General features: G+C 49.9%; 1 pseudogene; it reads left to right on the top strand.

The window, feature by feature from the left end:
* Positions 1–14,183: 14,183 nt before the first annotated feature.
* On the top strand, positions 14,184–15,339 carry LOC144098225 (uncharacterized; annotated as a pseudogene).
* Positions 15,340–16,989: the final 1,650 nt, after the last annotated feature.

Here is a 16,989-nt window from a genome sequence, read left to right as displayed (position 1 = left end):
GTACGCCGGGCGTAATCTACCGATGCATGGCCCTAGAGAGCATGTTGCGGCATGGCTGTGTCGTGCTCCACTTGAAATAAACTCGATATGCGCGCATTCACGCATCTCAGTTGGCGTAAGATGTCTCGCGCGGACTGGTACGCCTGGCGTAATCTGCCGATGCATGGCCCTAGGGAGCGTGTTACGGCATGGCAGTGCCGCGCTACACTTGAAATAAACTCTATGTGCGCGCATTCACGCATCTCAGTTGGCGTGAGATGTCTCGCGCGGACTGGTACGCCTGGCGTAATCTGCCGATGCATGGCCCTAGCAAGCGTGTTGCGCCATGGCAGTGCCGTGCTACACTTGAAATAAACTCGATATGCGCGCATTCAGGCATCTCAGTTGGCGTGTGATGTCTCGCGCGGACGGGTACGCCTGGGCGTAATCTGCCGATGCATGGCCCTAGCGAGCGCTTTACGGCATGACATTGCCGTGCTATACTTGAAATAAACTCGATATGCGCGCAGTCACGCAACTCAGCGTGTGATATCTCGCGCGAATGGGTACCACTGGCGTAATATGCCGATGCATGGCCCTAGAGAGCGTGTTACGGCATGACATTGCCGTGCTCTACTTGAAATAAACTCGATATGCGCGCATTCACGCAACTCAGTTTGCGTGTGATGTCTCTGGCGGACGGGTGCCACTGGCGTAATCTGCCGATGCATGGCCCTATGGGCACCGTGCAGGAACCAAGGGGGCACCACTCTCGGCGAACAACCATCGCCGCCGGTTGCCGCCAGAGCAAATGCGTTGGGAGAGTCGCGGCCGCCTGGGTCGGGCGCGCGCCGTTTGGGGCGACCGTCGGGAGTTTTCGAAATTTTTGCAGCAAGTTGGTAGCGATCTGGGCTAGTTGGAGTGACACAGTGATAAATAAACAGTGCGGGAGCATAAAGACACCACAGACAGAGACATGGATGAGACGCAGCTTTATGCTGGGCGTTTATTTCCAAGTAGCAAAGCACGCTGAACAGGGCAGACGACACAAGGAGAAGGGCACCCAAGAATAAGGAGAAAAAATGGCTGATGGCCTAGCTCTGTTAGGCCAGGATATACGTAGCTAAGGCGCGACGACGGCTTCATTGGAACAGTGCATTCACTAGATGCGCCTTTATTCATGCTTAAAGGTTAAGCTGTCGTGGGTGTGTGGTAGCGTCCCTGCCTTAAATGCCAAAGGCCCTGGTTCGAGTTCGAGCCTTGGCACAGGGTGTTTTTTTTTATTCAGTGAGCATGCGGAGGGTTTCATTGGCTCCAATAGATGGCGCCACCCAATACGTTTGTTAGCGGTTAAGCGCAGGCTCTGTTAACGCGCGTCAATATTCTGCCGTAAAGCGCGCGCGCGCGCTGCATGGCGACGTCACGCCGGCTAAAGCGAGACCCTCTGTACTCCAACTACGCTTGACCGCCGACGCGTTCGGCGGCTTCGGCGCACTCTGACCGCACTGGCGGAGACTTGGACCGCTTCGGGCTCCACGGCGAGGCGCGCGTTGTGATGTCATGTGCCCCCAAGCACCGCCACGGCCAAATCGCAAGTTTGCGGCCAGTAAAGCCTTCGGTTTAAAACACAGCAACAAAGCAAGGGGGGATAAGAAAACGATGAAAAAAGTAGAAAAATACAGAACAAAATTTGTGGCACCCCCCCCCCCCCCAATGTGGTACAATGCGACACATATTTGCCTTCAAGATACACCTTTCTTAAAAATTTTTGTTCTCGCAACTGTATGTTGGTTGAGCAAATCATCGCAACTGTAAAATTTGTTATCGTTTTATTTAAAACTGAATTATTATTGGAAAATGGGCACATTTTAGCCTGTGTCGGAGCCGAGTGCTTGTGCCCTTCCGCGAAAAAAAAAGTTTCAGTAAACAAAAGAGAACAAAAGTACTGACAAAGACTTGCTTTGCAATCAGAAGAGAGCTCTGTAACAAGGCAGGAGGGGGAGAGCGAAGGATGGGTAGAAAAAAATTGAGGACGGAGGGGGAGGTCGTCAAACCACTCACGAAGAGAAAGGGCGATGGAGCTGGAAGAAAAGGGTGTAGGCGTGGAAACAAAAAAAAGGAGCAAGGAATGTTAAAAGGTAGGGAGAAAAAGCCCAAACAAATGCACATATTGCAAGAAAGAGATAAAAAATAACGTATTGAAATATAATTCTAAGCAAGAAAGGCATCAGAAAACAACGCATTGAAATACGAGAATCTGATCAAAAACTGTCGTCGGCCAATGTGCCATACCCGCCGCGATGGCTCAATGGATAGGACGCTCCGCTACTGATGCGGAGATCCCGGGTTCGGTCCCGCCCGCGGCGGCTGCGTTTTTATGGACGAAAAACGCTAAGGCGCCCGCGTGTTGTGCGATGTCCGTGCGCGTTAAAGATCCCCAGGTGGTCGAAATTATTCCGGAGCCCTCCACTACAGCACCTCTTTCTTCCTTTCTTCTTTCACCCCTTCATTTATCCCTTCCCTTACGGCGCGTTTCAGGTGTCCAACGATATATGAGACAGATACTGCGCGCCCTTTCCTTTCCCCAAAAACTAATTATTATTATTATTAACGTGCCAGGCTTATAATAAAGTCCACATCTCCAACGAAAAACTTCATTTTTAACGCAACATTTCTAAGCCTACTCGGCTCCTTCATTAGGGGTGGGTGAGGGCAGTATCTAGCGTGCAAGGGAGGAGGGGGACCGCCTCCCCACAGTGCGACAACTTGACTCACAGCTTTAACACCCCCCCCCCCCCCATGCCTTTCGCATCACAGCTTTCGTTCCTTTGACCCCTTCCTCCCCTCCATACTTTAAGACGCTAGCTATATATTACCCTCAGTCACCCCTGATAAAGGAGCCGAGTCGGCTTTGAAACGTTGGGTTAAAATTAACGTTTTTGTTGGAATCTTCAAACCCAACCAGACAGGAAAATCTGTCGAATTCTTTAGTTTTCAACGTACCAGGTTTGCACAAGAATAATAATAATGATCGGTTTTGGGGGATAGGAAATGACGCAGTATCTCTCTCATATATCGGTGGACACCTGAACCGCGCAGTAAGGGAAGGGATAAAGGAGGGAGTCAAAGAAGAAAGGAAGAAAGAGGTGCCGTAGTGGAGGGCTCCGGAATAATTTCGACCACCTGGGGATCTTTAACGTGCACTGACATCGCACAGCGCACGAGCGCCTTAGCGTTTTGCCTCCATAAAAACGCTACCGCCGCGGTCGGTTTCGAACCCTGGAACTCCGGATCAGTAGCCGAGTGCTCTAACCACACCGCCACCGCTGCGTTGGTTTGCACAAGAAGCGGCATTTCTCTGCTTGTGTGGGAATGGTAGACGCAACAATGACGTAGTCTTCTGCGGTAATTTCAAGGGTAATATTGTTTATTTGATTTATTCAGACATGACAGCGAAGATTGATGCCTGACAGCGGTGCCGACTACTTTTGCCGGCTCACTGCCCGTCGGGACGAGAGCCATGCATTGTTCCCGCCGCTTTGCTTCGTAGAACTTGTTCGGGGACTTCGCATCTGAGCGGCGCGGGCCGGCGCGCGTCTCCCAACCGGTCTGCCCACCGACGCGCAAGGCCAGAACGCAAGGTCGGGAAGAGAAGCCGAAAGGCGTACTTTGTCCTTAGAGATGCTTTCGATGGCTGGGGGACGATGACCGCCAGCCTCCCGTGGTGCTAGCACGCCGAATAGCCACCGAAAACGAGGCTCTTGCGTTGCGCGACATAGTAGCGGCAATTGGGGAAGATAACGTCAGCTTGCCGCCGCGGCGGCGTTCGGCACGGGAGGAGGAGGATAAACTTTATTCTCGCCGACCAAGGTAGCAGTTGGTGTGGGGTTACGCCCCATCAAGTGGCCATGAGTTCGTGGCGTTCAGCGACTTCTAGGGCTCTTGTCACAACCAGGATCAGTGTGTCCGAGTCGGAACTGAGCAACGCGGCCTCCCACAGGTCTGGATTCGAGAGCTGCAAACCTCGCGGAGGGGAGTCCTGAGGGCAAGCCCAGGGTATGTGGGATAGAGTGGCATGTTGGCCACATAATTGACAGGAGGGAGAGTAGACCCCAGGGTGCATGCGGGCATATATCGCGGGGTTGGGGAAGGTGTTCGTTTGGATTTGCCTCCACGCAACCTCTTGGGGTTTGGTGAGAGAAATATGTGCGGGGGGATATAGAAGTCTACCTAAACGGTAGTGCATGGTTATGTCATGAATTGTAACCATACGATCTCTCGCCGTCCGCAGGACGGGCGACAACACATCTCGGCCGACGAATCCTCGGGCATGATTGTGCGCCGCCTTGTTCCCCGGATGGGATGAGTGCGCAGGGACCCAGATCAATTGGATCGGGCGGATTTGGTCCTTGTTGGAGCGGAGGAGAAATAGGGTGACGGGGGAGACCCGGCCTTTGGCGAAATTACGAATCGCGGATTTAGAGTCGCTGAAGATGGTTTCCGCAGTGGTCGGGACCATCGCCAAGGCTATGACCGCCTCCTCGGCCTCCAGACGATCTGACGGGAATGGAGCTCGCTACCAACGGCCGTCCACAGTAGTTTACAACCGCGAGCGAAAAAGCATCGCGCTCATAGTATTCGGCGGCGTCGACGTAGGCCGCTGTCTGATCTGTTAAATACTTTTTATGCAGAGACTTAGCCCTGTCCTTGAGGCGAGCGACATGATACTCTGGGTGCATGTTTTTCGGGAGATGGGTAACGATAAGGTTTCTGTGGATATGGGACGGAAGCTGGGGCTTGTCGGCGACGGTCGTTTCGAAGCTTATTCCAAGCTTGTCGAGTATGTGACGTCCCGTGGAGGTGTGGGTGAGACGCTCGTACTGAGCGGTGAGATGAGCTTCCGAAATCTCCGTCACAGTGTTGTAGACTCCTAATGCCAGTAGTTTATACTTGGGGGTCCGGTGGGGGAGATGGAGAGCCGCCTTGAATGACTGTCTAATAAGGCAGTCAACGCGGTCCCGTTCCTGGCAGCTAAGGTAGAGGTAAGGGAGCGTATATGTGAGGCGACTGATAACAAACGCCTGAACAAGACGTCGGAGGTCAGCCTCTCGCATGCCTTTATGTTTATTAGCAATGCGACCACTTAGACGGATGGTCTGCGAGACAGAGACTGTGAGTTTAGCCAGAGTGTCGGTGTTTCTCCGATTGCTCTGGATGAGAAGCCCCAATACCCTAATGGTGGATACTTCGCGTATGGGTTGGCCGCTAGCAGTAATACAGATGGGAGGATGGCCGTGGAGGCCGGGTTGACCTCGAATGAGCACCAAATCGGACTTCTGAGGTGAACACCAGAGGTTGGCTCCAGCTACGTGGCGCTCAATGACATCCACCGCTTGTTGAAGTGCGGATTCAACCTCAGCATCGTTGCCTGTTGAAACCCAGAGGGTGATGTCGTCTGCGTATAAGGTATGGAAGAGCCGGGGGAGGGTGTCTAATTTTGAAGGTAGCGTGAGCAAGGCGACACTGAAAAGAAAGGGGGAGAGAACGGATCCTTGGGGGGTGCCATTGCTACCTAAGGTTATAGGGTCAGAGAGGAGAGAGCCAACGCTAATTTCAGCTGTACGAACAGAGAGGAAGGTGCGTATATACTCGTAGGTACGGTGACCAGGATTTAGACGGGAGAGATTAGCGAGAATAGCTCCGTGCGAGACACTGTCAATTGCAATCAATCAATCAATCACTTTATTTCAGCTTCTTTTACAAAACTGAGGGTGGCAAGAAAAAAGCAGTCATTACGACCGCTTGACAAGCCTCGCCACCCCTACAAAGAGGCAGTTTGGTAGCGACTGTGATGGTTACATAAACTTGTAACAACGCAAAGGTACATGGAAAGACAAGGCGTGTAAAATACATGCTCAAAAGGAAATATTTTTTTTTTTGAATACGTCAATAAAAAGAAACTTTTTTTTTCAAATACATGCATGAAAGGAAACTTTTTTTTTATTAGCATGGACAAGTAGTATTTCCGCACAACAGAATAATGGTTTTACACAAAATTTACAGTTCAATGCAATAGAGTTCTATACATGGGTACACATACTGTGGCACCTAGCTTGAAAACACATTTCGAATAGCCGAGACAGACATGCTGTGTAACGTGTCGTAAAATGGCGTGTTCAAGTATTTCGGAAGAATGTATTTTAGTGTGGAAAAGCCATAGTTTGTTCTGCATCGTGGTAATGAATAGATCATACGCTGTCGTGTCACATACGGTGTCCGATGTGGTGTGTCACAATGCCGGAAAAAAATGCGTCGTCTTCGGCTATTATTTTTTTATAGAACGATGAAAACCTGTAATCGAACATTCTTGTTACGGGTATCATTCTGTATTGCTGGTAGATAGGACGTGTCGGAGCATCATACGGTACATTATCAATTACGCGAAGTATTCTTTTTTGCAGTACTAGAAGCTTCTGGATGTTAGATGCTGTGGTTTGTCCCCATACAAGGAAGCAATACGATACATAAGAATAAAAGAACGCATAGTACAGATTAAGCTTGGTTTTGGCGGGTAGAATATGTTTATTCCGCGAAATTATCCCAATATATCTGGAAAGGGATAGGCACACTTTGCTTACGTGGGCGTCCCACGACATAGTAGCAGTAAATACCACTCCGAGTAATGTGAAGGTTTCCACGTACTCAATGGGGGCGTTGTCGAAATAGAGTGGTGGCACACTGCCTATATGCTGCCCCTTCGGATGGAACAATAAAGCTTTAGTTTTTAGTTTGTTTATTTTTAATGAGTTCAAAGATGACCACTCAGATAATGATGACAAAACTGTATTTGCGCTGCTAGTTAGTTCTTTAATGTCAGGTGAGGACAAAAATAGACTGGTGTCGCCAGCATATATGATGTATTTAACTAAATTACTGATGTTGCATACGTAATTAATATATATGTTGAATAGGAGTGGCCCCAGAAGGCTGCCCTGGGGCACGCCGTTTGTGATTGCTAACAAGTCCGAAGAGCAGTGATTTAAAGCGACATACTGGCGACGAGCACTGAAATACGATTGAATGAGACAGAGGGCGTGGCCACGTATACCGTAGTGGTCGAGTTTTTTAAACAGAGTTTCGTGATTCAGTGTATCGAATGCTTTGCTAAAGTCTACAAAAACGCCTAAGGTGAGGTGTTGAGCTTCGAAGTTATTTAATATGTATTCTTTTTGATCAAGCAGAGCATGCTCAGTTGATCTATGCTTGGTGAATCCATACTGACAGTTGGCTATTACACAGTGCTTCTGTAGGAAATTGTAGTATCGTCGATGCATTATTCGCTCTAGCCCCTTGGAGAAAAAAGGTAGTACAGATATTGGCCTGTAATTTCCTAGAACGTTTTTATCCCCTTTTTTATAAATAACCACAACTTTGGCCACCTGCATGGCAGCGGGAAAACGTCCTGTGCGAAGCGCGGTATTGTAAATATGTGTGAGGCATGGCACGATCAAAGGTAGTACGTATTTTACAGGTAAACTTTGAATATTACTTGGGTCAAGACTTGTCGTGTTCTTTAAACTTTTGCACACTGAGTAAACCTCAGCTTCGTCGGTTGGTTCAAGAAACATCGATTCGTTTAGCCGGTCGCCCAAAAATCGAGACATACCTGGATTGTACTGACTGCTTCCAACTTCAGTGAAATATTGGTTGAAGGCATTTGCAAGGGACGGCCCAGCTATTTCCTTGCCATGCATAACTAGGCTCGCGAGGTCCTGATGTTGGTTATTTCGATTTAGCAGAACATTTAGGCGTCTCCACTTTTCTTTCGGGCGGTCGGAGAGATGCGCATTAAACAAATTATTATAGTAGGCAGTCCTGGATGATTTAATTTCGCTATTTAAGCGGTTCCTTAGCGACTTATAAGTGGCTAACACTGCGGGGGCTCTACTTTTTATGAAAGTCGCGAAGAGCTTATGTTTCTTTTTTACCAGTCGTACCAGGCGAGCAGTCATCCATGGCTTTCGTGCTTTTTTTGAAGGTTTTATCTCAACGATAGGGAAACACTCATCATAAATTGGGAGAAAGAGCCGAAGGAGCTCACTGTATGATTCATCGGGTGTTGTGTGCTGGAAAACAGGATTCCAGTTCACAAGTGAAATACTGTTCCTGAAATGGTCAAGGCGGTTTTGGGAAAGTAGCTGTCGACGGACTTTCAAGGCTGTCTTGGCGAAAGGTTCTTTTTGAAGACGGACGAAGGTAGGAAGATGGTCGCTAATGTCTATCGCAATACGACCGACAAATGACGCATCCTCGCGATTGGTGATTAGTAAATCCAAAGAAGAAGAATGTGAGGTAACACGTGTAGGTCCGCGGATTTTATTTTGGAAGCCAGCTGTTTGTATGGTGACTAACATGCGCTCTTGCACTGAACTGCTTGTGCTCATATCTATGTTGAAATCGCCCCCGATGCACGCCAAGAAGTTTTCAGAAAGAAAAGATAACTCGTGTTCGAAGCTGCCAAAAAAAATTGGCTATGTTGCCATGTGGGGGACGATAAACAACGCAAAAAGCTTGACCGCCACACCTAACTGCCAGCATTTCTATGTCGTCGTCACTTAAGCAGTGATCAGATAAAATGTCACAGGAATAGTTTTCTTTGATCAACATTGCTACGCCTCCGCCCCGCTTCGTAGTACGATTAAGATAAAATGATCTGTACCCGGGAAGATGGATGACGTCAACGTCTGAGCGATACCATGTTTCCGTTAATAGAATGACATCAAAGGGACAGGTTAAGCTGCATAAAAAGTATGTTAGTTGGTCAGCTTTGTTTACGGCCGATTGCATATTCAAATGCATGATTTGGCAGCATTTGTCTTTGTTTTGCGAAAAATATGCGTTGAGCTGTGAAGGTGTGAAAAGTGGCGATTCCTCCATTGGCAATGTTAGAAGAGCCATTTTCACGTGTGCTGCTTTACTGCGTCCCTAATTCATCTTCGATAAGTCTGCTTGTGTGTAAATGTGAACCACCGAAGAATCGTCAGTTTGGCGGGCTAGAATAGTTCCGTTCCTCGTCCACACATGTTTCCACGAGACCTCCTTCTTTCTCGCAATCGCAGCGCCCAGAAGCCTTTTGTTGTCTGGCGTCAAGTGTTCATTTACATAAATCGGTGGTGAAGTTGGCAAAGAACAATCTACACTGATGTCCTCATTTGTCAGACGTACTTTTTTCGCCTTTTCCAGCACTGCGTCCCGTTTTACACGGGATTTAAATTGAACAACAATGTTTGAATTATTAGGGTCACGAGTGGGCACTCGATGGCAACACGCTACGTCCGACTCAGTGATAGGTTCATGAATAACATCTCCAAGGTTTGTAACAAGATTAAGAACATTTTCCTCGTCTTGCTTCAGGACACCTTTAATTTCAATGTTCGACCTTCGTGAATACTGTTCCGCATGATTAAGCTTTCTCTCGAGCTCCTTTGTCTGTTTTTCCAGAGCAGCACACGCCACGCTCAATTCGTTGGTTATTTGCTCCAACTTTGCGTTCTTTTCCTTTTCATTTTTTAGTTCCCTTTTTAGGTCCTCAATTTCAGCATGCGCGTGGTCAATGCTCTTAATCATCTCAGTTTGCTCATTGCGAACTATTCGGATTTCATTGCGTAGGTTTCGTTCGACAGATTCTCGTGACGCTTTCAGTTCCTGCTTTATCTCTTCTTTCAACTTTGACAGATCGGCTCGCATTTCATCCTTTACTTTTGCCGCGTCTTTTGACATTAACAGAACAACAGGGCACACACCAGTTGGCAGCAGCGGCGAAGGACAAGAAATGCAAAAAATTTCGATGTGTAAATGCCAAGCACTAACCTGCGGAACCGGGCAAACGGAGCGTTAGGCGTTGTTTTCCGTGCGTCGTCGCTACTGCCAAATGATGAGGGTAGCCAGCGATAGCGGTTTTATAGCCGGGTCGCGGTACGTCACTGCTGCTGGTGATAGCAGACGCCCCTCGTCGGTGATGATTACGTCCCCTGGTGCCGGTTGTCCGGTAAAGGGCAGCGCGTCCAAGCGGGGGAATGCTCAGTCGGCTAGAAACTGTCGATGCAAAGGGGCGGGAACGACCTGCGGAACCGGGCAAACGGAGCGTTAGGCGTTGTTTTCCGTGCGTCGTCACTACTGCCAAATGAAAAAATGCTTTAGTTAAATCAAACCCTAGAATAGCCTTTGTGCCCGCTCTGGTAGAGGGGCACAGTATCTCTCAAGAGAGCTGTAACATAATGTCTTGCGTAGAGAGATTTTAGCGGAAGCCAATCGTGGTGCGAGGTACGAGATCATAATCTTCAACGTAATGATTAAGACGGTTGAGAATGACGTGCTCCATCAGTTTTCCAGCACAGGAAGTGAGGGAGATGTGGCGGAGGTGTTCGAGAGCTAGTCGTTTGCCTGGCTTCAGTATGGAAGTCACGCGTGCATGTTTCCATGCAGCAGGTATTTCACCCTCTCTCCAGCAATCATTGATCAAGGCAGTGAGAGCCTCAATGGACGGGTCATCTAAATTACGGAGAGTTTTGTTGTAAATGCCGCCCGGTCACGGGGCAGAGTTAGGGCGGAGCTGAGTGAGAGAGAATCTTACCTCAGCCTCTGAAATCTCCGCATCGAGGGCAGGGTTGGCACCACCCATGTAGGGGGGAGAGAGTTCGGGGAAGTAGTATTAAGGTACCAGACATGAAGTTCATCGAGAAGGTCCTGGTCTGAGCCGGGGTGTTGATGGACTATGCGGGAAATGCTGTCTCGTTGGGATGTTTTGCAACCGTCCGGATCTAAAAGGTATCGGAGAATGTGCCAGGCGCAGCTTAACCCGAGCTGGCCACGCATGTTGTCACAAACTTGACCCCATTGCTGGGTAGCCAATGAGAGAGTATGCGCCTCAATCTGTTTGTCTATCTGAGCTATTCGACGCCGAAGCGTTCTATTGTGGCGTTGTGTTTTCCAGCCGTTTTCCATGCTTTCGCGTGACTGCCATAGGTGGAGGAGACGGCTGTCTGTACTGGACTGATCAGTCGTGGCAGGTGATTCCAGAGTAGTAGCAGAGACATCTGCTACTCTCTGTGATTAGGCTCGGGCGACCTTTCCCAATCTGTGATTAGGCTCGGGCGACCTTTCCTACGGTACGGGGACGTGCTGAGGTGGTCGCGAGGATATAGTGGTCACTGCCAAGGGTATTTCCAGTGTTGAGCTACCTAACGATCCGCACGTTTTTGCAGAATGTTAGATCAGGTGAAGTGTCAACAGACACGCTGTTTCCTACACGGGTGGTAATATGAGGGTCAGTAACAAGGGTGAAGTCCAGTTCTTGTGCCGGTACCACTGTTTGTTTCAATTCCGGTTGGCGGCGCGGTAACCCCAAGCGGGGTGGTGGGCATTGAAATCTACAATGAAGAGACCTGAATGATGCGCGAGCTTGTTGACGCAGGAAAGAAGAGGGGTGAAGCCGCGTCTTCAGTGTTTTGGGGAGTTATAAAGGTTAAGAATGAAGAAGCTTTGGTCGCCCCTTTTACGAGGGAGGAGTTCGAGCAAGACGCTGTCTACGCCAACGTCGTCTAAGGAGTGTTGGACTGCCGGCAGGTTGCGTTGAATCAAAATAGCGGTGTCGGGAGCGCTGACATCTAGGGGGGAGTAGGGCTTATAGCCAGATAGTTTCACTGGGCTATGAGTTTCCTGGAGGGCGATGATATCAGGGGGGATCTCCGAATTTTGGACGTACTGCTGCAGGTTGCCTCGCTTTCGGCGAAACCCCCTGTAGTTCAGTTGCCACACGTTAAGTAGGTGGCGGGGCGCCATGGTGAAGTGTGGTTGAAGCTAAGGTGGGTTTTGGTGCTGTAGCGGGAGGCAAGCGATCGTATGGTTTAACCCGTGTCGTGAGGAGGGCGGCCGATGCGTGTACCCTAGCTTCAAGACCTGTGACGCGTGTTTGGAATTGTTGCATGAGGGTGCTAAGTTGTTGTTGGATTTGCTGTTGTATTTGTTGTTGGAACTGGTGCAATTGCTGTTGGATTTGTAGGGAGAACTCAGCAAATTTCGCTTCGAGCTTAGCATCAATTTTAGCCTCTAATTTGTCTTCTAAACGAGCCTCAAATTCCTCGAGGTCGGGAAAATTAACGTATCGTTCTGAGCGGGAGGTAGATTTCCGCTTAGAGGGAGGACTTGAGGTAGTATCTTTTGGTTGCGGTGGAGCAGATGTGTGCGCCTGAGGCGAGGCGGTGGGAACAGGTTGAAGGGGTAGAGTGCAAAGGGTGGACGCTTTAAAGGAGCGTTTTCTTGTTGTAGTCTATAGTTGCTACCTTTAAGGACTGTTATCTCGTCGCGCAGGGCTTGCATCTCTAAATCGCGAGACTGAGACTGCTGAGAGGGCGAAGCCGCGACTGCCCAGCTCACCTGATTTTTCGCGGAGGACTCTCGGCGACGAGACAACCTGGAGTCCAGGGGTGGGAAGGACCGTGAGCGACTCCGGCTGGAGCGCCGGTAAGAGGAGGAGGAGCGGTCGGGATCCATTTTGGCCGAGGTGTTCTCAGCCCCTTGGCGACGTGTCCGGGATCGGGGACGATGGGAGGTGGAGGCACTGTCTGAGTTCACAGAGTGTAGCTTGCGTTGCAGTACTACAGGAGGCACTTTTTAGCGGCGTTTACACTTGGAGGAACCAGTCTGGTGAGGACCAGAACAAACTACACAAGTGGGGGTGCATTCATGGGCCTGGTCAGGGTCGCTAACTCCACAGTGAGGGCACTTGGAGAGCTTGGGAGACGGGCAAACGTCCTCTCGGTGTCCCATTTTGCGACAGTTAAGGCAGGCTTCCACTTTTTCTTCAAGATGTAGCAGCGCACAGCACTGCCGGCGTAGGAGATTTGGCGGGGGACCTTCGTTCCTGCGAAAGTGATGACAATAGATTGGGTCTTGCCTAAACGGCGGGCGTAGAGAATGCAGTGTTCTGGATTCTGGGGTATCAAGTACTCCATGATTTCCTCCTGCGTCTCATCCACGTATTGGTGGTGAATGATACCTCGGGCGTATGCGCCTGGTGGGGCCGAATCGGTGGCAGCTGGGTAGCTTGTCGGACCCAGGATGATTGTCTTGAGCTTCGTATAAGTGATGGTGCGGTCCCGGTTCGGGGTGCTAAAAGTGGGGGTGTTGTGAACGAAATTCACCCTAAGGCAGTCCTCTGCAGTGTCGGAGTAGGTCAAATCAGGGCTTGAGGTGATTTCTCTGCAAAGAGCGTTCTCGCCCCAGGCACGTAGATTAAGGCCCCCGCGAGGGCGAATGATGACTTTAATGTCTTCAAGAGGGAGGCGTGGCAGTGACGGAGCGCGGCGAGGCAGCTTACTTGACGAGGAGGGAGGTGGCTGCTGGGACGCTGAAGGCGATGCCGTCAGCGGTGGCTTGGGAGTGCGTTTCGAAGATGAAGCAGCGGAGCCGCGTTCGTAGCAGTGGGCTACGTATGTCCAGTCCGTGGGTATATAATCTTCAGGGGCTAGATCCTCCCCCTGCACGGTGACGACGTCCATGCTTGGCGAAGCACTGGGCCCGGCTGCGAAGCGGAGCCTATCGCCAGCGGCGGTAGGCTTAGCGAGGCTGGCGCTGGGCTCGGTGGAAACAAGCGTCCATGTAGGTCCCAAAAACGGAGTGCCGGTCCCTAAAATGGGCTGGGCAGGTGCCGGGCACCTTCATGAACTTCGGGAGACACAATAAAAATCAGCGGAATGTGAAAAATCAGTTAAAATAGGAAAAATAGCTGAAGCGCATACGCACCCACGTCTGCACACCAGAATCCGAAACTATAGTCCGACACGGGAGGAGACTTTTGAAAGGGGGGTCTGCTTGTGCTCAAACTGCAACCATCTGTTGCGCCACCCAGTAGCTTTCTTAACAAGCTGTATCTCGAAAGCTGGTGGTGACCGTCGGGGCTTCAGGTTGATTAGGGGGCAGCCCCCCCCCCCCCCCTCTTCGAAGAAGGATACAGTAGAGGGTGATTCACTCATCTCCCCTCGTGCTAACCCCTAGCTTCAGTAAGCAGAACAGAAAGTGAAAATGTGGTCTGTGAATGAGGATTTTTGGTTGGAAGAAACCTTCTCTCTCTCCGTCTCAAGGTATGAGAGCAATCGACGCAACCGTATTTAAGCGGCCCGGTTGTGAGAGTTACCTAGAGCGACATGGCTACCGCTGATGTTAGGGTGGACCCGGACATCGTCACTTTTGCGTGCATGCTCAACGATGAGAAGACCATGGACGTGTTTAGCCGGGAATACGGGCTGCTCCCAGCAGCGCCAACAGTCCAGCCATCAGACCCGCAGCGCCGCGGAAGACTTCTGAACACCGAGCACTTCTGGGGGGTCTGCGGAGACCTGGGCCTCAACCCCGGTAAGCCAACCTGCACGGGCTCTGTGGTGACACGGATGCGAAAGTGTCCGAAGGGCCCTCGACCCACCTTCCGCTGCGGCACCTGCCGGAAAGAGCTCTCCCATCAAAACGGAGAAGCTGTCCTTCACGGCCATCAGGCCACGGCCAGCTTTTCCGCTTTCAGGGATGCCGCCGACCGGCCCCATGTGAAGATGTCGCGGTGTGAAATCCTTTGCCTTATGCACGCAACAGCCAAAAGAATGAACGCCACGCTAGCTTCTGAGTGGAGCCAGGGGCGGTTTAAGCTCGGAACGGAGGCCCGCACGGATTGGACAAACTTCATTCGTGAAGTTGTGGCCAATGACCTGCTACAGAGGTCATGCATGAGCGGCCCCGAGGAGGAAGTTCAGGTCGACGAATCCCTGTTCCGCGGTCGACGAAAAGCGAAAGGCGAACCGGGGTCGTCTGATGGCTGGGGACGGCGTTCCAGGCCGTTTCAATGGAAACTACGGAGGAGTGGAGGATCGCGGACCCTGAGTCGTCGGCCTGTATTGGGTTTCTACGGGAGAGACCAGACTTTTTCAAGTCGAGAAGCGGGACGGCGGCACCCTCAAGGCGATCATCACCGACAACGTCCTGCCGCGGACGAAGGTAGTCATTGACGAATGGCGGGGCTACAACAACCTGGAGACCCTGCAGGACGCGGCCGGCGACATGGACCTCGAGCATGACACAGTGTGTCACGAAGTCAACTTCGTCGACCCGACCACCGGTGCGCACACGCAAAACATCGAGCAAGCGTGGCAAAAAGATAAGTGCGTGCTGGAGCGCACCGGTGGAACAAGCCGCGCACTCCTTCAGTCGCACCTGAACTGGGTCTGGTGGGCAAGCGTAAACGGCCGGACAAAGTGCCAGGACCCATTCCTTCGACTGGTCGAGGCCGTTGCCCGCCAGTACCCCCCAGCGTAATCACAACTAATGTCACAAACGGCCCTTATCAGGGCCACCCAATTGATGATTTGGCAGAAGTCGCATTTGCGTCCCAACGGACCGCTGATCCCTCTCTTCTCACTGATCAATATGTCAATAAAATTATGAAGTGCTCAGAATTAGGCCATCTGGACTGTATTATTTTAGTCTTGCCTCGTTAATGTGGACACTTTGATTCCCGAGCAACAGTCCGGATTAAGCGAGTCGTACACAATAACGATTCGTGAAGAAAAAAAAAGTAACCAAAGCTTTGTTTGCGCGATATCTCAAGCTTTTATTACTTATTACTTGTATTTTTGTTTCTTTTTTGTCTATTGTATCAACATCAAGTTTAGAGCTTTCATTTATATTCAATTTTAATAGCTATCCAATTGTTCAAAAGAAAGGCTTTAATGGTCATTTGATTGTAAGCCATGCATGCTTAGCATTTTATAATTTACTTTTTACTTAGAGTTGTTTTGGAATAGTAACATACTATAAACACTTTTGTTTGTGTACTTCATAGTAGAACGGATAAGGATGTCATATTTGTATGCTTGATTCTATCAAGTGATTTGGTATGATATGAGTATGCATATCAGAAGCTTTTTGAAAGCTTCTTGTCATAGCGAGTCAGCGTTGATGTCGATTCTAAAAGCTGCCTTCGTGACACGACCTTTCTTTTTTTGGCTAACGCAGAGGCAGGGACAATAACGACATCTATCCCTCCTCGCTTTTAAAGCCTGGTTCTCATGAAACGTGTTTTACCCTTAAAGTGATCATGTAGTTCGTGTGTAATCTTCTGCTTCGCCAGTAAGAGTAAAATTAATCCGGTCTTAGATAGATAGATAAAGAGGAGGAGGGAAAGGCAGGGATGTTAACCAGGAAGGGGTTCCGGTTGGCTACCCTGCACTGGGGAAGAGGAATTAGGGCTTATTTGGCCATTGTTCGTACGTCTTGCATTGATGGAGAACATATTAGTTTAGGACACTGATAGTCTTCGAACACACACCGCAAAATACTCGAGACTTTTTGGTTTTCGTTTCTGCTGAAAGGCGACCAGTTCGGCCAGGAGTCCGGCCTGTGAAATCGCGTTCACTAAAAATGCCATCCCGCTGCTTGTGAGGACACTTTAATAAAAAGAATTTGCAGGCGGCAAAACATAATTGATGAAAATCTTGGAGGAATGCCAAGTAGTTTATTACTCGCGTATGCAACCCTTTTTATTTGGCTCTCAGAACTTGCGAGTTTATCTCTGCACATTGCAGGCCGCCCGGCCAGCGCACTTATCAAGCGGCACATGGAAGGCAGGTATGCAGGGACCTTGGAGGGCGTAAACCTTGCTTTAAAAAGCGCACGTAACGGAAGGTACGGAGCCACTTGTGGGGAGAGGACGATTCACGGCAGAAGCACTGGCTGGGATCCTTCGCATGTGAGTGTTTGTCCTGGCCTTCGGGGCCAATTTATGCCTTCTGGGACTGCTTGCTGTTGCCTTGCTTATGACACCTGTTTTGTTACACTCGTGCAAGCGCGAGCATTTGTTTTAAATTTTGTTTGCTTTGCTGCAATAAATGCACCTTTCTTGTCGAACTTGCGTCACTTGTCGGGTGATTTGCGGTTCCTAAACCCATTTGATCAGAGCACCTACAC

This window comes from Amblyomma americanum, chromosome 7 (genome assembly GCF_052857255.1).
Source record: "Amblyomma americanum isolate KBUSLIRL-KWMA chromosome 7, ASM5285725v1, whole genome shotgun sequence".
Classification (NCBI taxonomy): Eukaryota; Metazoa; Arthropoda; class Arachnida; order Ixodida; family Ixodidae; genus Amblyomma; species Amblyomma americanum.
Note: the sequence above shows the minus strand (reverse complement) of the source record. Positions and strands in the feature narration are given on the sequence as shown.